Here is a 26923-nt window from a genome sequence, read left to right as displayed (position 1 = left end):
CTGACTCGATGGACCTGAGTTTGAGTGAACTCTGGGAGTTGGTGATAGACAGGGAGACGTGGCATGCTGCACTTCATGGGGTCACAAAGAGTCGGAGATGACTGAGTGACTGAACTGAAGAAAATTCTATGAAAATTTCAATCCCCTCCCCTCTCTCTATCTTATCTAAGGGATATAAGACATAGCCTATAGGACTCCAATTATTTTATCCTAGGGCTTCCCAGGTAGTTCAGTGGTAAAGAATATGCCTGCAGTGCAGGAGACTTGTAGGAGGTGAGGGTTTGATTCCTGGGTTTGGGAGAACCCCTGGAGAAGGAGATAGCAACCCTTCCCATAATCTTTTCTGGAAATTCCCATGGACAGAGGACCCTGGCAAGCTATAGTCCTTGGAGTCCACTGACTCCAAAGAGTCGACCAAATTGAACAATAGCACTTTCACTTTTTTTTTTGCTACAGTGATTGATTCAGGGGTGGACGTATGACCCAAATGATATAGTCAGAGACTAATGTAAAGATTTGCTTATGGATGTTCAAAGAGAGAAGCACTCTCTTCTAATGGGACTGACAGTCGTAAGACTTGCTACACATGGAACTGCCATGGACTGTCTGCCCTAGCTATCTCTGACACACTGTCTGCAGAATAAAGCTAGAAACAAAAGTAAAGAGAGGCTAAGTACAGGACATACCCAGACCTTTGTCAACATGATTCAACCTCCTTGAGTCAGCTGGGTCTAAAGACCAATCCTTGGACTTTTTAGTTATATGAGTTAAATATTCCCTATTTTACTTTTAAACTCATTTTATTTGGTTGTCTGAGGTTCCTCATTAGCCAGTTACTGCAGAAATAAGGTCTGAATTTAGGCTTTCAACCTACTGGTTGAACCCTCTTCCCCCAAATCTTATGACTCAACTCAGCTCTGCTGGGCTAAATACTACCAGCTTCATTTTTCACATTGATTCTGGAGGTAGAAACCTAAGAAAAGTTCATTGGTGGAGGGCTTTAAGATTTTGAAAAACCATTTGGAAGGTTATATCATGAGTAATGTGTCACAGCACAAATTAATACATTAGACAATTTTGTCATTGTTCCCAAGTCTAGAAATTGATTCTTGAGTTTCCTGGTCCATGGCACTATAAAAAGATGCACATCCATCACCTTACACAGGATGGTGAGATTTTATCTTTGTACTTACCTCAAAGTGACAAATAGTTAATTAGGCACATAAAGCATTTTTTTTTTTAACATAGACAGTTTTGAGCTTTAAGTTTTGTTGCTGACAGAGGCATCCCAGAGAGTGCAGAGATCTGAACACTAAATAAATCTAGAACCCTCTTCACTGTCTCAATACATGCCAAGTCAGCTTTGAGACTAATTAATCAAAACAAATTTACAATTTAGCCCACTAATAACTGTGCTTGGCAGAGGAGGGGAGGAATGTGCTGAAAAGGGAAACCCGAAAGTGAGAAAGCAGAGCGATCCTGTCATTTTCCTGTCAAGGGCAGAGGTGCAGGGCAGTTGTGTAGCAAGTGCTGGTCCTGTTTTCACTCAGGCAAAGGGGCCTCATCAAGATGACAGCTGGAGATGCAGGTCCCTGCCCCCTTGGTAAATGCAGGGCATCTGTTACCTGTCCTCCAGGATGAGGTTGACTATGGATTGAATGCGCACCTCCACCGCACCCCGCCCCCCATCCCCCGCCAACCCCGAAATTCATGTATCGAAGCCTAACCCTCCATTTGATGATATTTGGAGTTGGGGCCTGTGGGTGATATCAGGTTATAAGGGTGGAGCCCTCATGATGGAATTAGTGCCCTCTTAGCAAGAGAAATGAGAGAGCTTGCATCTCTCTCTGCTCTTTACCATGTGAGGAAGGACATGACAAGAAAATGGCCTTCTATAACCAGGAAGAGGGTTTGCCCCAGAACCCAACCATGTTGGCACCCTGATCTCATACTTCCAGCCTTCAGAAATGTGAGAAAGGAGTGTTTGTTGTTTAAGCTTCCTAGTCTATGGGTATCTTGTTATAACAGCTCAAACTGATTAAGATAAGGCCTTTCCCTTCCCGAAAAGCATGATCTTTCTAGAAGCTGTCCCTTGATCTGTAGGAAACAAGGAATCCAGGAGACTAAGGCTCTGGAGGATCCATATGTTTCCCCATCATATCTAGTGCAGGTTTTATGGCTCTGGTTACTTGCATTACTGACAAATTCCTACCTCTAAATTCCTAAATCTGCACGTTGAGTCACATGATTGTCAAGAAGCATTTAACAGGAGGCTTCTGTCAGGAATCCTCTGTTCCTTATTAATTCCTGAATGTTCAGGAATTAAGAGGAGAGGCAAGCCTCTGCCAGGACTGAGGAATCGAGGCATTTCCTTCATTAGTTTTTCAATACGGTGATAAGTACCCTCTTCCTTCTTGTGAAACATACGGTAATAGTGATTGTTTACAACTCTCTCTCTCTTTAATATGGATCACCTATGTTTTGTAAGCCTGGAATTTTAATCTTTATTTTTGCTGAGAATAACTACCTTGTAAGACAGTATGTATGCCCACACCATGTTGATTACAACACCTTTGCTCCATCAGAGCTTTCGTCCCCGTGTCTTTCCTTCTTTCTCTCTCTCTCTCTCTCTATTTCTGGCTGATTTCCTGGAACACAAAAGCTGGCTGCGTAACCCAGGAAATATTAGCCTCTCTCCTTCTTTCACTTACTCATCGTCGACACTGGACCAGCATGTTCTGGTCCATTAAAGGACCTCAACACATGATCTCACATGAAACCCAGCCTATCTCAGTTTCTAGAATATGATGGACTTGAAGCAGGTGTAACTTGGATAGCTACCTTTGCTGCCATTGATTTGGTGTTGACATTTGATGATATTGAGCTGTGATGTCAGCCATTGTCTTTGGTCCTGTAGAACTTTGGCCTTGTATTTAATTCTGGTCCCTTATTTTGGATTTTGGTTTCTTCTACCTTATTGTTTTCTTTCCTCCTTAGCCTCTGTGACTCTTAGCATCTTGTTCCCAAACCATGGCTGTAATTGTTGGAAAATAGCTGTCTGCCCAATTCTTAATGCTGGTCACTCAACAGATATGGTCTGACTTGTTAAGTGACAGAATGCCTAGGAGTTTTTTCTAGCAGGGGATGAGCCCATACATCTGAGTTCTGGTCAACACAATGTGAAGGAATGTGATGAATCACTTCCAGAACTGGCTTCTGTAATCTTTCTGAAAACTCTTATTGGATTCCTTTTTCTTTTTTTTTCTCTTTTTCAAAAAGATATTTCATTTTTTTAATTGTTGGTTGATCTGGTCTTCATTGCTCCATGTGGGCTTTTTCGAGTTGCAGCAAGTGGGTCTACCCTCTAGTCACAGTGTGCGGGCCTCTCATTGTGGTGGCTGCTCTTGTTGTGGAGTGTGGGCTCCAGAACACGCAGGCTTCAGTAGTTGCTGCACTGTAGCTGTGGGCTTGCAGGCTCCAGAGCTCAACTTCAGCAGTTGTGGCACACATGGTTAGTTGTCCCAAGGCATGTGGATTCTAGGACCAGGGATCAAACCGGTGTCCCCTACAGTGCAAGGTGGATTCTTAATCACTGGACCACCAGGGAAGCCCTCCTCTTTCTTTAATTATTGGTTGGATATGGAAGATTCAGTGGGGGATTTGGAGATCCTGGAGGAAGTGAAATGCTAGATGAAAAGATCCCACTTTTGGAATGATTCTGCAGAGCACAGTTCCATGCTGACTCACTTTCAGCTGTGGATATATGAAAAAATACACATTTATTGGCCTAAGACACAGGAATGTTGAGATTGTTTGATACAGCAGTTAGCTTGTCTTGGTGAGTATATCTTACATTCATCCATTCAGGTAATAGATATTTACCAAGTACCAACAAGTAATCAATTTTGTGTTAGATACTGGGGTAAAATGGTGAAAAAAATACAGATCTGGCTTCACAGATCTTATAATCCACCAGTGACTAATGGCAGTGGGGACTGAGAGTTGGTAGGAGATGAATCCAAAGAAGCATGATTAGTACTTTTAAGGAACTGATGTCTATTGAGTCAGATATGATGAAGTTGGATAAGAAAGATATTCTAAGATCATGGATCTTGCATTATCAAAGTAGAGTAGTATGTGAAATAATAGGTAGTTTATGTGAAGTAAAGAGGCTCTTTTGGATGAAAATTAAGTATAAAAATGTACATCATGGGAAAAAAATTAGGAATTTCTTGAGTCCTTACTAGATCTTAGCCAGTAGGCAGATACTCATGTTTCATTCTCCACTCATCAGGAAGTAGGTGTTATCCCCATTTTCTCTTGCAAAGACTAAGGCTCAAGGACACTATGTTACTTGGCTGAGGTTACACAACTATTGAGCAATAAAAGTGGCATTCTAACCCAAACCTGTTTGGCTCTTTCCTTGGCACTATGCTTTGGTCGAGTCAGCATTAATGTTCTCATAGAATCACATGACCGGAGACCATCTCCCTGCCTGTTAGCCCACCTGGCAGCCTTCAGTCTTGGGAATAAAAGCAAGCACTGTGTCGCTCTCTCCCTGGAGAAATAAACACTCCATTAGTTTTTCATTTGCCAAGAGCATGGGTTTTTTAATATTTTCTCTCTCCTTTTATCTCAGGGGAATATCAATCTGTACAGATTTATTATTAATTCCCTAGTAACATGCTTAGCTGCTCAAAAATTTTTTTACTGTTGCTTGTAAAAGAAGGCCTGCCTGTTCTTGAAATTTCAGGGACTTCGATCACTCTGGGATGAAATATCACCTTGAGAGACATTATAATGAAAAGGAAAGTATAGGAAAAAGTAACTCCCTCTGCCTCCCACACCATTTGCCTTTTCTCTGGAACAAGCAACAGCTACTTTTTGGAGACGTTTTTCCCCATCAGACTGATCTTATGCTATTTTTCCACAGTCCTCTCCTTCCAAGGAATATCACACTGAAAATAACATTCCCAGAGGGAAGGACACCTCTGGCAGATGGTTCTCTCTCCTTTCTCTCTTTTTTTTTTTCCCAAAAATGTTTTCATGCCTCAAAGTCTCATTTTTTAATGGACTCATCTGATAATTAGGATATCTTTCATATGCAAATACAAGGCACATTTGGGGTGGTGGTTATTCTGAGCTATCGAGAACTTTAAAATGAAAATTCAAGAGAGTTATCTTCTGTAGACTCATTTACTTATTTAAGAAATATTGATGTCAGACTTTATTTTTTGGGGGCTTCAAAATCACTGCAGATGGTAATTGCAGCCATGAAATTAAAAGACACTTACTCCTTGGAAGGAAACTTATGACCAACCTAGATAGCATATTGAAAAGCAGAGACATTACTTTGCCAACAAAGTTCTGTCTAATCAAGGCTATGGTTTTTCCAGTGGTCATGTATAGATGTGAGAGTTGGACTGTGAAGAAAGATGAGCGCTGAAGAATTGATGCTTTTGAAGTGTGGTGTTGGAGAAGACTCTTGAGAGTCCCTTGGACTGCAAGGAGATCCAACCAGTCCATTCTGAAGGAGATCAGCCCTGGGATTTCTTTGGAAGGACTGATGTTGAAGCTGAAACTCCAATACTTTGGCCACCTCATGCGAAGAGTTGACTCATTGGAAAAGACCCTGATGCTGGGAGGGATTGGGGGCAGGAGGAGAAGGGGACAACAGAGGATGAGATGGCTGGATGGCATCACCAACTCGATGGACATGGGTTTGGGTAGACTCCGAGAGTTTGTGATGGACCGGGAGGCCTGGCATGCTGTAGTTCATGGGGTCTCAAAGAGTCGGACACGACTGAGTGACTGAGCTGAACTCAACTGATGCGAGAAGTGCTGTGTGCAAGTGCTGGGTTGCTACTGGGAAAGTAACCTCTGCCCCCATAGAACTTGTAGTCTAGAGGGAAATATGCACATTAAGCAAATAAACAAACTGATAATTTTATAAAGCTATATAATTATCCCATCAGTTAATTAAAATGCGTGAATTTGGCAGGGTACAAGCATGAAACAGTTTTGCTTTTCTCTAGTTAGTACCTTCCCCTAGATGGTTGATTCTCCATTTTCCACTCCTTATTGACTTTTAGGGGGAGATTCCATAACTTTCCAGCCACTTGAAGGTATCAAGGGTTTGGTGTAGAGTAATTTAGAAATCCTCTCTCTTGTCTGACTCACTGTTTCCCTCTCCTAGCTCTGGCCTGACCTCTGATGGCACTTTCATTGGGGTAGGAGCATGATCTATTTTGGCTTCCTCCCCCCACCCCAGGTCTGTCACTTTACCCTTTCAGTGTTGTGTGGGGCTGGGAGAGTGCTGGGGATGAGGGGGAGATGGGAATGGGGATGAATTACAGAAAAGGGACAAGACGTTTTTTCAGTTAACTAGTGCTGTATGTGGTTCTCTTGTGACCCTTGGTTGTCACTGTAGCAGCTCCCCTTTAGCTCGCACTCTACCTGCATTGGTGCTCCTGATAATCGCTCTCTGTGAACGACCCCTTAGCTGCAAGGCTGTTCACTCTCTAGGGAAAGACTTCAGGGAAAGACACAACAGCCACTTCAAGCTAGTTTATCTTTGTGGTGTCTACTCCACCCATGGAAAATGCACATCCTTCCTTGCCACTTTCCTTTCTTTCCTCTTACAGACATTGATTTGGGGGTGGGGAAGGTGGGAAAAAAGGCTAAAAACAATCTTGAGATCTTTGAAGAAGGGTAATAGACTTTCAGATGTCTTCAGATCAGATCAGATCAGTCGCTCAGTCGTGTCCAACTCCTTGCGACCCCATGAATCGCAGCACACCAGGCCTCCCTGTCCATCACCAACTCCCAGAGTTCACTCAGACTCATGTCCATCGAGTTGGTGATGCCATCCAGCCATCTCATCCTCTGTCGTCCCCTTCTCCTCTTGCCCCGAATCCCTCCCAGCATCAGAGTCTTTTCCAATGAGTCAACTCTTCGCATGAGGTGGCCAATGTACTGGAGTTTCAGCTTTAGCATCATTCCTTCCAAAGAAATCCCAGGGCTGATCTCCTTCAGAATGGACTGGTTGGATCTCCTTGCAGTCCAAGGGACTCTCAAGAGTCTTCTCCAACACCACAGTTCAAAAGCATCAATTCTTCGGCACTCAGCTTTCTTCACAGTCCAACTCTCACACCCATACATGACCACAGGAAAAAACATAGCCTTGACTAGATGGACCTTTGTTGGCAAAGTAATGTCTCTGCTTTTGAATATGCTATCTAGGTTGGTCATAACTTTCCTTCCAAGGAGTAAGCGTCTTTTAATTTCATGGCTGCAGTCACCATCTGTAGTGATTTTGGAGCCCAGAAAAAAAGTCTGACACTGTTTCCACTGTTTCCCCATCTATTTCCCATGAAGTGATGGGACCGGATGCCATGATCTTCGTTTTCTGAATGTCTTAGAATCATTTAAAGTAACCTCATCAGTTGTTAAGTAAACAAAGGCCTTCAAGTTTAGACATCAAGAGTATGGGTTTTGAATGAAATGGACCCAGGTCCTATCTTGTTCCAATAACTTGTAAGTTTTGTGATCTCATGAATGTTATCTAACTTCTTTAATAATATCAAGCATCTCTCAAGTGGGTATTACATGCCGATGCATGTGCCCAATTTCTCAGTCCTGTCTGACTCTTTGTGACCCCATGAACTGAAGCTCTTCTGTCCATGGAATTTACTAGCCAAGAATACTGGAATGGGTTGCCATTTTCTTTTCTAATTATTTGCCTATGTTAATGTTAATTATTTCACTATTTTATCTTTTTATCTAATTTTATCTTTAATGACAACATTCTGTTCAGTTCAGTCACTCAGTCGTGTCTGACTCTTTGCAACCCTGTGAACCGCAGCACGCCAGGCTTCCCTATCCATCACCAACTGCTGGAGTCTACCCAAACCCATGTCCATCAAGTTGGTGATGCCATCCAACCATCTCATCCTCCATCATCCCCTTCTCCTCCTGCCCTCAATCTTTCCCAGCATGAGGGTCTTTTCAAATGAGTCAGCTCTTTGCATCAGTTGGCCAAAGTATTGGGAGTTTCAGCTTCAATATCAGTCCTTCCAATGAACACCCAGGACTAATCTCCTTTAGGATGGACTGGCTGGATCTGCTTGCAGTCCAAGGGACTCTCAAGAGTCTTCTCCAACACCACAGTTCAAAAGCATCAATTCTTCTGCGCTCAGCTTTCTTTATAGTCCAACTCTCACATCCATACATGACTACTGGAAAAACCATAGCCTTGACTAGACGGACTTTTGTTTGCAAAGTAATGTCTCTGCTTTTTAATATGCTGTCAAGGCTTTCATAAGTCATGGTCATAACTTTCCTTCCAAGGAGTAAACATCTTTTAATTTCATGGCTTCAGTCACCATCTGCAGTGATTTTGGAGCCCCCAAAAATAAAGTCTGATACTGTTTCCACTGTTTCCCAATCTATTTTCCATGAAGTGATGGGACCGGATGCCATGATCTTAGTTTTCTGAGTGTTGAGCTTTAAGCCAACTTTTTCACTCTCCTCTTTCACTTTCATCAGGAGGCTCTTTACTTCTTCACTTTCTGCCCTAAAGGTGGTATCATCTGCATATCTGAGGTTATTGATATTTCTCCCAGCAATCTTGATTCCAGCTTGTGCTTCCTCCAGCCTAGTGTTTCTCGTGATGTACTCTGCATATAAGTTAAATAAGCAGGGTGACAATATACAGCCTTGACTATACTATACTCCTTTTCCTATTTGGAACCAGTCTGTTGTTCTATGTCCAATTCTAACTGTTGCTTCCTGACCTGCATATAGATTTCTCGAGAGGCAGGTCAGGTGGTCTGGTTTTCCTATCTCTTAAAGAATTTTCCGCAGTTTATTGTGATTCACACAGTCAAAGGCTTTGGCATAGTCAATAAAGCAGAAATAGATGTTTTTCTCTAACTCTCTTGTTTTTTCCATGATCCAGTGGATGTTGGCAATTTGATCTCTGGTTCCTCTGCCTTTCCTAAAACCAGCTTGAACATCTGGAAGTTCATGGTTCACGTATTGCTGAAACCTGGCTTGGAGAATTTTGAGCATTACTTTACTAGCGTGTGAGATGTTCTGAGGCAGTTACAAATATTACCTCATTTTACCAATGAGAAATGTAGAGTGCAGAGAGGATAATAACTTGCGTAAGATGGCACAGTTATAAGTAGTGGAGCCGTAGTTTAAACTGAAATACTCTGACTCAAGCACTTAAAGTATAATCTTTTCACAATACTGCCTCAGTTTTCTTACCTGGAAAAATAAAGAAAATGGTATTTATATAATCATTGTTCAATCCCTAAGTTGTGTCTGACTCTTTTCTGACCCCATGGACTGTAGCCCAGCAGGGTCCTCTGTCCGTGGGATTTTCCAGTTTCCATGGGATTTTCCAATTTTCCAATATTCCAAGAATACTTGACTGGATTGCCATTTCCTTCTCCAGGGGATCTTCCTGACCCAGGGATTGAGCTTGCATCTGCATCTCCTGCATTGGTAGGCAGATTGTTTACCCCTGAGCCACCAGGGAAGCCCATTCATATCACAGAGCTGTGAGACTTAAATAAAAGGCCACACACATAAATGTGTGGTGCACAGAAAGCACCGGGGAGATTTTAGCTAAAGTTGTTTAAAATTGTTTTTCATGTTGGCTGCTTTTAAATATGGAACTACACTTAGCTCATCACTGCACTTAAGTAATTGCTTAAATGCCTTGGCTTCTCCCAGGATGATTTTATCATCATTTAGTGTTCTAACTGCAATTTGCTACTTATAAAACCATTTATGACTTTTTATAATTATTAACACACCATTTATGGTAGTTGTAATGTGTTTTCCTTTTGAAAGTTAGTTGTTACAACTTTACATAAATCTAGTATTAATCAGTTGAGAGCCTCAAAGCCAAATGCAACAAAATATTCTTCTAGATGTATATTTAGAGTAATATAAGTTAGCAAGTTTTTGTTCTATGTGTATATATGTGGTGAATGGGTCATATGTAGAAAATACATGCATACTCTGTGTGTGTGTGTCACATACCTATTTGACAGTATAATGTAGTGAGTTATTTGTCATTCTGCTGCTGCAATTTGGAAAATACTATTTATTATGTTAGGTTAATTTATAAAACCAACACATATATTATAAATTATAGTAGAAATAGGCAAAGTCAACTGAAGTCAAAATGTGTCCCAGGCTCCTAAAATTGATTGTTGCATAATAAAATGAACACATGTATAGAATGAATATGCCACAGATAAGGGGAGGTAGGTCAGCCATGGAAGCATAGAAGAGGGGAATCAATCAGCAGGGGCTGGTGATCTTCACCTGAGCACTGACCACAGAAAAAGAGGCTTGGGTCACACAGAATCACCTCCAACTCTTTGGAGGCAAATACAATAGGCAGTCCAGTTTCATGTTGCTAATCCATTAAACCAGCTAATATCATGTTCATAATTTGTTCTTCCAGGTATTCTAAGGTATTCTTCCTTAGAAGGAGAATATGCTAGGATTCTGAGGGGAATAACAGTTGTATTTTATGAGGTAAATTAATGAATGGGATTCCTATCTCCTTCATCCTGTTCCTGAGATGGTTCTCTCTGGTTCCCTTTAGGATCAACCAAGTTTGAACTTCAACTTTCATGAAGTCACTGAGCCCTGGATCTCAGTAAAGTTATCAGTTTTGCTATACTGTGAGGCATCTCGGAGACACTTTCTGTATTTCCAAGTGCACCAGACAACTTTTTAAATCAAATTTCTATTTCAAAATTTATGTTGCTCAAAGCATGTGGTTATGACATTTAATTCTATGCTATGTGAAGGGAAGTCCTTCCCTCTGAAAAGGGACTACAGTTATGACATCTGACAGTGATTCACATGAATTGCTACTAGATGACTTTCATTCATCTTCTAATTTATTCATGTGAGAAACATTTATTGAATACCTTAGGTACCAGATATTCTGAAAAGCACTGGTTATGTAGCAGAAGTCTGTAATTTTTTCTGTGAAGGGCTAGGGGCAAATATTAGGCTGAGAGTCATAAGATCTCTGGTTATAATTGCTCAGCTCTGCTGTTATATCATTATATCAGCCATGCATGATACATAAACAAATCAGTGTGGCTGATAAACTTTATTTATAGACACTAAAATTTGAGTTTCATGTATTAAATAATTTTTAGTTGTTCATAAAATAGTATTATTTTGACTTTTTCCCAAACATTTAAAAATGTAAAAGCCTTTTTAGCTCATGGATGGTACAAAAACAGGCTGCAGGCTGGATTTGGCCTGTGGGATATATTTTGCCAGTCCTTGGTATATAGCAATGAGTAAAACAGATATGATATTTGCCTTTTGGGTCTTCAAGTCTAGCTTATAACCCCTTGGACTAGTCTGTGGAAATTCCATAGTTAATTGGAAATGTGCATGTGACAGCCATTCCTATGGCATGGCTCTCCCTCCCCTACTCAGGGGGCATGGCCCTAATTACATCTGTGGGACCCAGAGAAACAAAAGACATTGAGGCCCATATACTATAAGTCTAAATATTTAAAAGTTATAAATTACTTGGCAAAAGGATAAATAAAATATATTTTATCATATTACTTTCCCCCCAACTTTATTGACGTATAGATAGATAGTGAAATCGCTCAGTCGTGTCCGACTCTTTGTGACCCCATGGATAGCAGCCAACCAGGCTCCTCTGTCCATGGGATTTTCCAGGCAAGAATGCTGGAGTGGGTTGCCATTTCCTTCTCCAAGGGATCTTCTCGACCCAGGGATCGAACCCGGGTCTCCCGCATTGTAGGCAGACGCTTTACCGTCTGAGCCACCAGGGAAGTACTTATTGACATATAACATTGTGTAAATGTAATGTGTACAGTGTGATGATTTGATACATGCATATTACAAAATATTACTACAATAAAGTTAGTTAACACATTCTTCAACTCACATAGTTACCATTTTGTTGTTCTTGTTCTTATGATGAGAATATTTAAGATCTACTCTCTTAGTAACTTTCAAGTATACAATACAGTGTTGGTGACTACAGTCACCATGTGTATTAGATCTCTAGAACTTAATCTTCTTATCACTGGAAGTTTATACCCTCTGACCAGCATCTCCCCATTTCTCCCAGCCTAGCTTCTGACAAGTACCAATCTTATCTCTGCTTCTAACAGTTTGGCTTTTTAATTGTCTTTCTGAGTCTGGTTTATTTTACTTAGCATAATGTCCTCAAGTTTCAACCATGTTGTCACAAATGGCAGATTTCTTTCCTTTTTAGTGGATGAAATATGTTAATATATATAATGCAAATATATTCTGTATGTTTCTATATTACGTATACATTATTTTACAGAGTAGATATGAATTGTGTTAGAGAAAGGATTGCATTAGTCGCTCAGTCATATCCAACTCTTTGTGACCCCATGGACTGAAGCCTGACAGCTTCCTCTGTCCATGGGATTTCCCAGGCAAGAATACTGGAGTGGATTTCCATTCCCTTCTCCAAAATATGAATTAATGGTTGCTAATTCACAAACACTGCTAAACTAGGAGAGAAAATACCAACTGAAGTAAACATAAAGGAATAAAACATCTATATAGTTAGCTATAGAAAAGTTCTTTCAAAGTTCTTTGAATGTGTCAGGGACCACTGTAAACATTAACATGTGTTGACTTATTTAATGTATTTCAACCCCATGAGATAGATACTATACTTGCATCAATTTTACAAATAAATTGAAGCAGAGAGAAGTTGAGTGAATTTCCTGAGATCACAACAGCTAGGAAGTGGTAAAGTCAGGATTCAAACTCAGGCAAATGGTTCTGACTTTACTTTGGTGTTAAAAACTATTAGTATGTATTTTATGGAGAAAGGTCAAAAGTTGTCACATCAGTTTGACTGCTCATCTTTAGGGATTAGCCATAACTGCAGAAGCAGAATTTGGTCAATTTTTTTTAGTGGTCCTTTTGAGTTTTCTTAGAAACTCTCCTCGTAATAAGGCAGGGATATTTCCCTTGACTTTCCTATGACTGGAGTTTGTTCAGTTAGACTATGCTTACTCTATTTCTAGCACTTTCCATATCTAGCTGTTTTCCTTTCCCTGAAGAACTTGCCAACTTTTCCTTACTACCTATTTGTAAGACTTGTGCATTGTAAAGAACTTTACATGCAAAGTCAAAGAAGCTGAGAACTGCCAAGACTTAGTTGTCTTGTTCAGCCTATTTTTTTTTTTAAGGATAATTCTTCCAGTTGTAAACATAGTTTAAACACATCAGACAAATAGAAACAGCTTTTAAAAAACATAATTAAACACATCAGACAAATAGAAACAACTTTTTAAAAACATAGTTTAAACACATCAGACAAATAGAAACAACTTTTAATAAACAATAGGAGGTTTGTTGATCTACAGGCGTATTTGGAGTAGAACAACTGTTTAGCCATTGTTTAGTTTTGAAAATATGTGGGTGTGATTACTTGATGAAGTATCAAGTACCTTCTTCTTTAAGGTTTTCCAAAGTAAGTATAGATCCTTGAGTTTTGTCAGTCTAGCTGATTATACATGTACTTTGTTTTTTAAGTAACTAATTTACCCAGGTTTCTCACCAGTTATCAAATGATTCAAATGTACACAGTGATGACTTATAAAACATTTCAGTGCATTAAGAGAAAAAGAATCTTACCTTATGACTTGGTATTGACAGGGAGACTGTGGGCACTAAATTCATTTAAACATAAGCTTCTGCTTATGTGCCAAATAAGTGTTTTTCCACAAATAGATTATAAAATGGTGCATTTATTGAAATTTATGTGTAGATACAGTTTAATATCCTACATCAAGTCTGTTTCTTGATGTGTGACTTTTTTGGCTTAAAACATCAGTTAGCACACATGAGCTGTGATATTGTTGACACAAACATATATCAAGAGTAGCAGGAACTTCATCTTCATCAGTGATATATCACAGAAGTTTCTTGGGCTCCCCAGTCATCAGCACTAACAGCATGTACTATAATACTCATTTTTGGATTTTTTTAAAATTAAAATGTTTTTAATGCTCACTTTTAAGATGCTATTATCTGATGAACCATCAATTTAAAATGAGCTTTTCAGAAAAATAAGACATGTAAGCTTGTAAAATATAAATATTATATATATATATATATATATGTTTTTAGTTAATTTTTATTAGGATATAGTTGCTTTACCATATTGTGTTAGTTAGTTTCTGCTTTACAGCAAAGTGAATCAGCTATATGTTTACATATATATATATATTTTTTTTTTTTGGTTTGTTTTCCATTTAGATGACCATAGAGCATTGAGTAGAGTTCCCTGTGCTACACAGTAGGTTTTCATTAATTATCTGTTTTATACATAGTATCAATGTCTCCTAATTCATCACCCCCTCCTTGGTATCCATATGTTTGTCCTATACATCTGTGTCTCTATTTCTGTTTTGCAAATAAGATCATCTATACCATTCTTCTAGATTCCACATATATTCCTTAATATATGATATTTGTTTTCTCTTTCTGACTTGCTTCACTCTTTATGACAGACTCTAGGTCCATCCATATCTCTGCAAATAGCACAACGTCATTCTTTTTTATGGCTGACTAATATTTCATCATATGCATGTACCACATTTTCTTTATCCATTCCTTTGTTGATGGACATTTAGGTTGCTTCTCTGTCCTGTTATTATATATACAGTGGTGCGATGAACATTGGAGTGCATGTATCATTTTGAATTATGGTTTTATCTGGGTATATGCCCAGGAATGTGATTGCTGGGTCACATGGTAGTTCTATTTTTAGTTTTTTTAAAAGGAATCTCCATACTGTTCTCCATAGTGACTGTGTAAACTTACATTCCCACCAGCAATTCAAATAATTTTATTTGGATTTTAGAAACAGTGTGAAGAAGCCTATCTTGAAGAGGGATGTCAGCATCATGTTGGTGTCCCCCACCTTGATTTACAACTAATTATGCATCCATAATTGAAAAAATGTACCTCTGCACAGAATACCAGGAAACCCTAGAGATTCATCCATCTGTGCACCTGAAAGTGGGTGGACTGAACTATGGAGGTAGAGGGAGAGTGAAGGAAGTGGGGGGGAACTCATGACGGCAGAGAAGGCAGTGAAGCAGCAGGACTTTTTGCGCAGAGGAAGTGGAGGGTGAAGGTGGTGAGTAGGTTGTCTGCCTGGCCATGTGAGCTACAGCTGGAGGAACCAGTAGCTCTCTGAGGAGACTACACTGAGTGAGGGGAGGCAAAAAAAAAAAAAAAAGGAAGTAGGCAGACAAGGAGAACTGAAGAGAAATGTCTCTTGCTGTCTGCCTTTGGAGGTAAAGGGACCACCCATGCAGCCATGAAATTAAAAGATGCTTACTCCTTGGAAGGAAACTTACGACCAACCTAGACAGCATATTAAAAAGCAGAGACAGTACTTTGCCAACAAAGGTCCATCTAGTCAAGGCTATGGTTCTTCCAGTGGTCATGTATGGATGTGAGAGTTGGACTATAAAAAAGCTGAGTGCTGAAGAATTGATGCTTTTGAACTGTGGTGTTGGAGAAGACTCTTGAGAGTCCCCTTGGACTGCAAGGAGATCCAACCAGTCCATCCTAAAGGAGATCAGTCCTGGGTGTTCATTGGTAGGACTGATATTGAAGCTGGAACTCCAATACTTTGGCCACCTGATGCGAAGAGCTGACTCATTTGAAAAGACTCTGATGCTGGGAAAGATTGAGGGCAGGAGGAGAAGGGGACAACAGAGGTTGAGATGGTTGGATGGCATCACCGACTCAATGGAAATGGGTTTGAGTGGACTCTGGGAATTGGTGATGGACAGGGAGGCCTGGTGTGCTGCAGTTCATGGGGTTGCAAAGAGTCAGACACGACTGAGTGACTGAACTGAAGTGATGGACCTTTGAGATCTGCCAACTTGAAGACCACTCCCACTAACCCATCAGCATAATCAAAACCCCAAGTGCTAGGTACACACCTCTGAGCTCTGCCCTCCTGCTACTTTTTTTTTTTTTTAATGTAGCTTCCAACCTTAGTAGTAAGTCACCTTTCCCTAAAGAAACCATACACTTGTACTATACCACCGTCTTTTTAAAAACAAAAGGAATGCTCCTAAATACCAACCAGCTGAATTGTTAGAATCAAAGTAAACAGATCTTTGCCTAAATAAGAGTGATATTTGCTACTTTAACTGCACCAACAGAGGCACTTTTTATCAAACACTATGAAAAATCATGGTAATATAGCATCACTAAAAGAAAATGACAGTTTTCCAGCAACCAAACCCAAAGACAGGGAGTATCATGCTCTAACTGATAAAGAATTCAGAATCGCTGTTATGAAGAAATCCAGTGAGCTACAAGAAAACTCAGAAAGGCAGTACAATGATTTCAGTAATAAGATTAATGAACAGGAACAATACTCTATTAAAGAGATTAAAAGTCTAAGAAAGAACTAAACAGAAATTCTAGCTGAAGAACTCAATAAATGAAATGAAGAATGCATTAGAATGCATTGGAAACAGAGCAGGTTATATGGGAGAATTAGTGAACTTGAAGATAGAAATATAGAAATGATTCAGGTGGAACAAGAGAGAACTAATATTTTTAAAATATGAAGAAACCCTATGAGAACTATCTGACTGCAGTAGAAGAGTAAACACAAGAATAATAGGTATCCCAGAAGAAGAGTGGTAGAACAGAGTAGCGATCATTCTTAAAAAAATAATAGCTGAAAACTTTCTAAACCTGGGAAGGAGCTGGATATACAAGTCCATAAAGTTAATAGAACATCTTGTCTCAATGCAAAAAGGCCTTCTGCAAGACACATTATATTAAAACTAATGAAGGTCAATGATAAAGAATTTTAAAGACATCCAGGGGAAAAAAGACAGTAACCTACAAAGGTATCCCAATAAGTCTATCAGAAGATTTCTCAGCGAAATCTCTACAAGCCAGTAAAGAGTGGAATGACTTATTTAAAGTATTGAAAGATAAAAACTACCAGCCTAAAATACGCTGTTAAGCAAAGTTATCCTTCATATATGAAATAAAGCTTTCCCAGACAAGCAAAAGTTGAGGGAAATTACCACCACTACACTTGCCTTACAAGAAATGTTGAAAGGAGCTCTGCAAGCTAAAATGAAAAGATGGTTAAGTTAATAATTCACTAGTCAGAATTAGAATACTGTACCTTTTTAAAGAATAGTATATTAAACTAACTACAGCAAAAAGGTTAAAGGAAAAAAGCATTAAAAATAACCATACCTACTACAACTTGGTAATAAAATCATAGCATAAAAAGATAATTTGTGACATCAAAAATATAAAAGGGGTAAAAAAAAACATAACAGGGGAAGAGTAAAGGGATGGAACCTTTATAGGTGAATGAAAAGAAATGGCTTTCCATTGAAAAAGGTCTATTTTATCTATGAGATTTTCAACCGAAAAACAAAAACACACAAAAACACAACCTAAAAGTTGAAAATTATGTTCTATTTGATGGACTTTCTGAGAACTTCAAGTCCAGGAGGTAGCCTCTCAGATAGCTCTGAGGAATTGCTCCAAAAAGATGATGAGGAGCCAGGATATATTAAAACCAGGTAGTCAGAACATCAAAAGATTACTGTTAAAGGAAATCAAACAGCTCAAGTTAATGCATTTAGTTCTTTTATGTGTATGCAAAGGTGCAGAAATCTGCCCTCATTGAACTCATTCCTTTGATATCCCCATTAGCTATCTAGGGCTAGTATCCTGTTCTTTCCCATCCTGAGTCCCCTCAGGGTACAACACTGGAGTTGGCTGCAGTGGTTCAGGGCTTGGTACTGGGCAGCCCATTTGTCTCCATCCTGACTTTTCTCAGGGTTCACCATCAGGGGAGACCGTAGTGGCTTGATGGCTGCAGCACCCCTTGTTTACTGATATGGCAGGCAACATTTCGATGTGGGCAAGGGCACCCCACTCCAGTACTCTTGCCTGGAAAATCCCACGGATGGAGGAGCCTGGTAGGCTGCAGTCCATGGGGTTGCTAGGAGTCAGACACGACTGAGAGACTTCATTTTCACTTTTCACTTTTCTGCACTGGAGAAGGAAATGGCAACCCACTCCAGTGATCTTGCCTGGAGAATCCCAGGGGTGGGGGAGCCTGGTGGGCTGCTGTCTATGGGGTCGCACAGAGACGGACACGACTGAAGCAACTTAGCAGCAGCAGCAGCAGGCTACATTTTTTATTCACAAGATGTTTTATGTAAATAAACATCATGGTAACTACAAAGCAATAATCTAGAGCAGAGGCACAAAAAGAAAAAAGGAAACACTGAACAAATCACTATGGAAAGCCATCAACTTACAAAGGATGGCAGAAGCATAAGGAAAACAAAACAATGAAAGGCAAAATACAACAAAAAGATAAACTGGCAATAGTATATTCTCACATATCAGTAATCAAGCTAAATATTAACTGAACTCACCAATCAAAAGTCATAGAGTGGCTGGATGGATAAATAAACAAGATCCAACTATATGTTCTTCATAGACTCATTTCAAGTCTAAAGATACATGTAGGTTCAAGGTGGATGGATGGAAGATGCATATAATTATAAATATAAAATTATATAATGATAAAGGGGTTAATACATCAAGAAGCTATAACTGTTGTAAATGTATATTCTTCCAGCATCTATGCTCTAAAATATAATGAGTAATCAATAAAAGATCTTAAAGGATAAATAGAAAACCACAGTAATTTTAGGGGACTTCAATATGCCACTGTCAGCAATGGCTCTATTGTCCAGACAAAATCAATAAGGGAACACTGCAATTGAACACATTTTGAACACTGAACCATACTTTAGGAGAAATAGACTTAATAGACACATTCAGAACGTTTCATTCAACATCACAGAATACACATTATTTTCAAGTGGACCTGGAATACTCTCTAGTAGAGATCATAAGTGAAGTGAAGTGAAGTTGCTCAGTTGTGTTCGACTCTTTGAGACCCCGTAGCCCACCGTGCTCCTCTGTTCATGGGATTTTCCAGGCAAGAGTACTGGAGTAGGTTGCCATTTCCTTCTCCAGAGGATCTTCCCAACCCAGGGATCGAACCCAGGTCTCCCACATTGTAAGAAAAATAGGCCAAAAAGCAAATCTTAGCAAATTTAAGAAGACTGAGATCATACCAACTATCTTTCCTAATCATAGTGCTGTGAAACTAGAGATCAATGAGAGGAAAGTAAGAAGGTCAACAAACACATGAAAACTAAGCAACACACTTCTATTCAATAATTGGGTCAAAGGAGAAATCAAAAGGGAAATAAAAAATTATTTCAAAACAGATGAAAATGAAAGCACAGCACATCAAGTGTTGTGAGATGCACCAAAAACAGTTGTGAGAGGAAAGTTTATAGGAATGAACATAATGTAGTAAGAAATTAAGACGATCTCAAAAAACCTGAATTTACACCTCAAAGAACTAGGAATAGAAGAGCAAACTTAGCCCTAAGTTAGCAGGAGGAAGGAAATAATAAAATTAAGAACAGAAATAATAAAATTAGGAGCAGTTCTCAATAGAGACTGGAAGACCACTAGAAAGGATCCACAAAACTAAGGGCTAGTTGTTCAAAAAGTTAAACAAAATTGACAAAATTTTAGCTATACAAATAAATAAATACTAATGCATGTATATGGAATTTAGAAAGATGGTAACAATAACCCTGTATGCGAGACAGCAAAAGAGACACAGATGTATAGAACAGTCTTTTGGACTCTGTGGGAGAGGGCGAGGGTGGGATGATTTGGGAGAATGGCATTGAAACATGTATAATATCATATATGAAATGAATCGCCAGTCCAGGTTCAATGCAGGATACAGGATGCTTGGGGCTGGTGCACTGGGATGACCCAGAGGGATGGTATTGGGAGGGAGGTGGGAGGAGGGTTCAGGATGGGGAACATGTGTACACCCATGGTGGATTCATATTGATGTATGGCAAAACCAATACAATATTGTAAAGTAATTAGCCTCCAATTAAAATAAATAAATTTATATTAAAAAAACAAAATTAGAAATGAAAGAGGAAATATTACAACTGATACTACAGAAATACATGGAATCAGCAGTATGGTAATTCTTAACAAACAGTGTAATGAAAGTAACCAAAGTGGTTAAACAACCCACTCAAACCTGTTTCTAAATTTTAATAATAACATTAATGACATAGATAGTATCTTTGAGAGCCTTCAGTTTGACAGACATTGCCAGCATCAATCATGGATGATCACATTTAACCCTCACGTTAGTTCTTTCAGGTGGTACTGCTAGTACCCCTGTTTCAGAGACACCAACATTGTTCTTAGGTTTAGAAAGATGAATCATTAGGACCAGTGCTTACTGGTAAAATACATCCATAATGGCCAAACATTCATTTATTATGTCACCACAATTCATATCTATCATTAACCTACTGATAAGACATACAAAGAGAAAGGATGGGAATTTTTGATAAACCTTTGTGGGTCTTAATTTTTGAAGAGGAGGCAATAAAAACTAAATTTTATGCCAACTTGTGGTTAAGTTCCCACAAAGATACATTTGAAATAGAGGTATGGACTTGTGATTTAGTCTCATAGATAAGAGTGAATGCAAAGAGAATAATAGAATCTTGTGACTGACCAAGAGCCTTTTGCTACAAGTATTGTGCTGTGGAGGGGAAAGAGAATATGGGACTTCCAAAAGCTGGGAGATTTATGTACTTCAGTTTAGATTTCTTTCAAAAGCAAAATACATTGCCTTTGAAGGAAGTCTTCAAAAGCAGATCCCAAGACAAGGTTCTGGTATATGTATTTTATTTGGGGGAAGATCTTAGGAAATACGGGTTTCCCTGGTGGCTCAGATGGTAAAGAATCAGTGTACAATGCAGGAGACCTGGGTTCGATCGCTGGGTTAGGAAGATCCCCTGAAGGAGGGCATGGCAACCCACTCCAGTATTCTTGCCTGGAGAGTCCCCACGGACAGAGGTGCCTGGCAGGCTACAGTTCACAGGGTTGCAAAGAGTCGGACATGACTGAGGAATATCGTAAGGGACCAGGGAAATGAGACAGGAAAAGGAGGAAAGCCAAACAAGATTGCATTAATGTGTAGGTTACTATTTTGGGCACAAGTAGGTTTTAGTTCTACAGGGAACTTTTTCGGAAACTGGAACACACAGAGAATTGTCCACTGAGGGGAAAGCAGTTAGTATAGTTACCTATGATATTCTGTCCATTAGTTGACAGTTGCTCCTGAGCATCTTACTTCTTGGTATTTTCTGGCTGAGAATGCTCTCCTAATGAGAAAACCACATGCAGAAGTGGGGGGCCTCAGTCATTGGTATATGGAAACCAGCCAGCAAAGTTGCAGGTGACCGAGGGGATATGGGAAAAGCACCACCAATGTCTGCATAATATCCTTAAAATTGGCAACTGGAGTTTCAGTGTCAGTGGTTTTAAATGATGTCTTTTATCATATAGGCTGTGTTCACAGTATTACAATAGACCTCCCAATAAAAAGTGATGGAGTTTGGAGCAATCCAGGATATCTGGCTCCAGAGGTTATGTGTGGGACCTGCCAGCGTTCTCTCTAACTTGGATAAATCACCTTTATTCCCACTCAAGCTTCCACTCAAATAGTTTCGGGTTTCATCTTTTCGGGTTTAAAATAATGGCTAGAGTGAGTGCATTCATGTCAATCTTCAACCAAATTCATACTTTACTTAGATTAAGTGTCATCCATCAAAATTGTAATTTACTGGCAAACGTTACCTCTTTCTCAACACTTTGTTGTTACCCTTAGCATCTGGATTTCTCTTCAGGGTCAGATCTGATATAAACTACATTCCCCTATCTCCCATTAAGTTGTTATCTTTTTTTAAAAAAAGTATTGTGTGAGAGTTGCTCTAGTAGGAGAATAAAAAAAAGAACATCAGGGTTGAAAAATAAATGTCAAGTGGGCAGGTAAATTCACCAGTTCTGTGATTTATTTCAATCTATTAGACTTGGCGGCAGGGGAGGGGTGATGTGACTCAAATTCAGTCTCAGCAAAATTAAAAATTACTGTAAATCATGGAACTTTGTGATTGCTGAAGAGTATATGAATCACAAACATTGACTGTTCAATTGGCCAAAGGTTTACTGCAGTGGCTGTGTTAGGTCAATGCTGGCCCTCACTGTGGACTGTGATAGAGTTTGCCAATTTTTAGCATTAGGTGTTTTAAACATTCTATTTTATGATATATGGTCTATGTTTGACTTTATCTGTGAGATAAGAAATAGAAATAAAATGTCTAAAGTAATTTCAACCTGTCTTATATAGTATGAATTATTCCTTTGATTCTTAGCTTTAAAGAATAAACTTGTAAGGCTGTTTTATCTTTATTGACTTGATGATTTGTTTCTGGAATTAGGATCTTACTTCACTTATCGACGCATGGCAACATCCTTTATTTATACCATTAAAGTGACAAGCATAAATGGGCTACGATTAGCACCTGCCCTCCAAGTCTCCCCAACACAAAAACTTTTCGTTAGAGCACATCACTCCTTCTTGTTTAATCAAACTGGATTCCATGTTCCTGCTTCAAGTTTTATTTATGAATCAGTTGCCTGTGAAATATGCATAGGCATTCAAAATTAGTAATAATGAGTAGAATATATACATATTTTAAAAAATACATGGATCATTTCCTGTCTTTTCTTGTGGTTAAGGCAGACTAGAGGAGCAGCAGCCTCTTACAGCTGCCATTATCATTCTACATTTCTCTTTTATTGCCCATCAAACATGTATAGATTTAATGACCTGGAGAGGGATCAGTGAAATTCTTCACAGCTCTGCATGTTTATTAATGGGCCTCCTGTTCATTGTGATGTGTTAGTGTCAGGATTATGCCAGTGGTATTGCAAGAGGCAATTAAGGGTTTCTTTATTCCTGATAAAAAGGAAATTAGCCACTGATCATCAACACAGAGCAAAACTCAACATCCTGGCAAGTGCATGGAGAAGGAGAAAAGCAATGGCTACAGAGAGGTTAGGAGATGGGGAGATGTTTGATAAGCTTGCTCTATTGTAGGACATGACAAGGAGGAATAGCAGTAGGGACTGTGGAAGAGGAAAGAATGGAAAATAAATGTCATAGGAGCAAAAAAGAACTGGAGCATGGATAGGAATGAGGGTCTTTGTAATGGCTCTTAGTTTCTTTCCTCTGGCAATGACAACATTCCGTTGATGCAATTAAATTTGTTAAATTTATTTCAATTCCATTTAAGAGGGATTTCTTGATCAACTATTTATATGAATCAATGGAATTTCTCTACAGGCATTTAAGAATAATTAGGATTTGATCCCTACCCTTAACAGCAACAAGAAACAAAACAAATTAGAAAAGAGTTTATCAAAGGTTGGGGAAGGAGGGCCATTATCTAATTCAGGCATTTGACAAGCAGTTAACGGAGGGCTTGCTCTATATGACTCCAGCGCTATACCCTGTCATTACACAGTCAGCTTTGTTATGGGCTGAATTGCGTCTCATCTCCTCACATTGATGTTCTAACCTGAGGTTTCTCAGAATGTGACTGTATTTGGAGAAAGTTTTTAAAGAAGTAATTAAGGCTAAATGAGGTCATTAGGGTGGGCTCTAATCCAATATGACTGGTAACCTTATGAAAGAGGAGATTAGGACTCAGACCTACTCAGAGGGATGGTCATGTGAAGACACAGGGAGACAGTGACCATCTACAAGTCATGAAGAGAGGCCTTAAAAGAAACCAACACTGTCAATACCTCGATCTTGGACCTCCAGAATTGTGATAAAATTAGTTTACATTGTTTAAACCACTCAGTCTGTGGCACTTTGTTATGACAACCTTAACAAATTAATACAGCACTGAAAGGAGAAACAATAATCTCACTTAAAGATGAAATTGAGGTTCAGAATGTTATGGAATTAATCTGGATTTTCAAAACTGGCTTTTAGAACTTGAGCATTCAGAACTTGGATTAAAGAAATCCCCATGGTTACTGAAAACACCAGTGTTAAGGACAGGAGCACCAGAATTACTAAAAGGATCTTAGAATTTAATCAACAGCTAAACTTCGTATGTAAATGATTAAAAATTGTCAATTCAAGCAAAGTCAGGGTTTTTAGAAATCTGTGACACACAATGAGAGTAGAGTGTCTTCCTTTATTTATCTTTAGAGAGTCACATTCAGATCATAGTATCATACTTTAAAAAAAATACAGAAACATTAGAACTTTTTTTAAAGAGACTGAGTCAGAGATGGCTGAAGGATTCAATAACAAGCATGTCAGAAATGGCCCAAAGGAGGAGGTATGTCTTTCTAAGGATAGGTATTTTCATTTGAAGAGGAAAGAGCGAACAGACTTGTTTTGAATCTGAGTCTGAAGGGAAGAAATACTATATTCTTGTTCTGCTCACCATTGTCTGCTCACCATTATTGTTGATGCAATTGTTCTGCTCATCATTATCATGAAGCATGTATGAATTTCTAGCTTTCAATTACTAATGCTAGGTCTTGGAAGGCAGTGCTGGCTTTGTAACCCCAAATTCCATCTGTGTTCAACACCAACGAGGGAAACTCACTTTGAATTTCACCTGATCTGGCCATAGGCCAAGAGTCAGTCTACACCTGATGGTCTGCAATAATCTCTGGGGCCAAGTTTCTTTCTCCTAAATAATTCCATAATAAGAAGTAGTAGAAATAGCCCCTCAGGCACAAGATTGGAAAAGTCTGTTCATAAGGAAGTGTGGATGCCACTGTCCTTACATGGTCTATGATTTGTCCAGTGTTTGGTGCCAGAAACAGTTTTTGATAGAGATTCTAGCAGATACCTCCAAATAAAGTTCAGTGCAGACTAGTTCTCTTGTACTATAAATATTAATTATTGTCCTATTAAAGTGTATGACTTTTCCATTGGATCAAGATAGGCACATAGAGCTATTTTAGAGCTGAAATATCTTTGTGATTTTAAGAATTTGTCCTTTAATTTCAATAGGTTTCAAGAAAATGTTCACTATGTATAGAGTCTGAATGTGTCATTATCCTGGGCAAGGCAGTGTCTGACTTTAGAACCTCTAAGCAAAGTAAGGTTTTGAGGCTATGCCCCCCTTTCACCCTTTTGTACTGAAATTAAAAAACAATATTTGAACTGCAGAATAATAATTGCTAGCTTGCACAGCATTTGAGAGTCAAACACTCTGCTAAGTGCTCCTCATACATGAATTCATTCCACTTCTCATGGCAAACCTATGATGTAGGCACTATTTTTACGCTCATTTTATAGTTCATGGTAGAGCTGGGATGCAGTTCTTGGTGGACTGACTCTAGAGTTCATTCTCTTAACAATTATACTATGTTGCTAATAATAATGATAACTTCTGGTCCTTATTTTGAAATATCATATATTAAATTCTCTGTGAATTCATAAATCTTTCTCTCCTGTTGGTGCTCATGTTTTGCTTGGACTTTAAGCACATTCTTAGTTTATTGGCTAATCCAACAGTGGCCCTGTGAGAAGACTTGGTTATCTGTATTGAGCTTAAATATAACAAAATGTAATAGGAGGTTCTATTGGGGTGGAAGAGCATGCTATATTCTTTGCCTCTAAAGCCAAAAAGAAGCAAGTGACTTGTGAATCTCTTGATTTCTTTTGTAGGACTTTGAATTCACATTTTTTTCTTAATCAGTCAGAGAGGTCTCTTACCTTTTAAGCCATTCACCAAACTGCCTTCCTTTCAACATAATGAGCCATAATTACTCAATGATCTGTCAAAGGGTGAGTATCTCTGGGACCTAAGATCTTCATAAAGGCTTTTCCAGGTTTAATTTGCTAATACTCTTAGTTAAAATGCAGTTCTTCCTTTTAGAGCTGCAACCACAATGGGTTTTTAAACAATGGGCTAAAAACGTTATACCTATATAAAGGTTGTCTGATATCTATTTGGGAGCATTGATATATACTTTGTATCTATCTGCTGTTATATCACTGAAAGTGGGAGCAGGGCTATGCTTAACCTCAGACAGATAAAAATTTACTGTCAGCTTTTCTACCTAATGGCAAAATCCCTGGGGCAAAACTCTGCTATGTTCTAATGTAATTTCTGATGTACCCACAGCACACCCCTTCTTTCCTTTGTCAAGGATTTGTTGAGTTGTAATTAGACTGCTGAGGGGAAACTACTTTCTAGGCTGAGACCATTTGGAGACTACCCATTAGCTCCGGGAGTTGGTGATGGACAGGGAGGCCTGGTGTGCTGCGATTCATGAGGTCGCAGAGTCGGACACGACTGAGCGACTGAACTGAACTGAACTGAGACTGAACTATGCTCAAAGTACGAGCCAGATGGGAGGAAGGGGATATATTTATACATGTGCTGTGCTGTGCTTAGTCACTCAGTTGTGACATGAACTAGGGTCTTGATATTACGTGGTACCCATTGTTCCTACAAGTAGTCCCAGTCTTATCACTATAGGTTAATTTTTCTAGCCTTTGGTTGACCTGAGTTCTGTGATTCCTACATATGCTGCATTTTTCTTTGCCTCACTTTAAAAAAAGTTACTGTATTATCATTATTTTAAGGGTCCTATCTATTTTCAGGTCGTGCAAAGTTGTAACACTGAGGTCTTTATCATAGTCTTGTCTCAGCTTCCAATCTGTTGAGTGGCGAGCAGCCCGCGCATTAACATTTAGAATACCCTCGCTGACACAATGACCCAGCGCTTTGCCGTACAAATCTAATCAAATCTATTAACGCCTTACTAGATCAAGTTTATTTCTTCTTTATGGAAAGCAGTTCAGGAGAAATGGTACTGA

The sequence above is a fragment of the Bos taurus genome, chromosome 6 (genome assembly GCF_002263795.3).
Source record: "Bos taurus isolate L1 Dominette 01449 registration number 42190680 breed Hereford chromosome 6, ARS-UCD2.0, whole genome shotgun sequence".
NCBI classification, from domain to species: Eukaryota; Metazoa; Chordata; class Mammalia; order Artiodactyla; family Bovidae; genus Bos; species Bos taurus.
Note: the sequence above shows the minus strand (reverse complement) of the source record.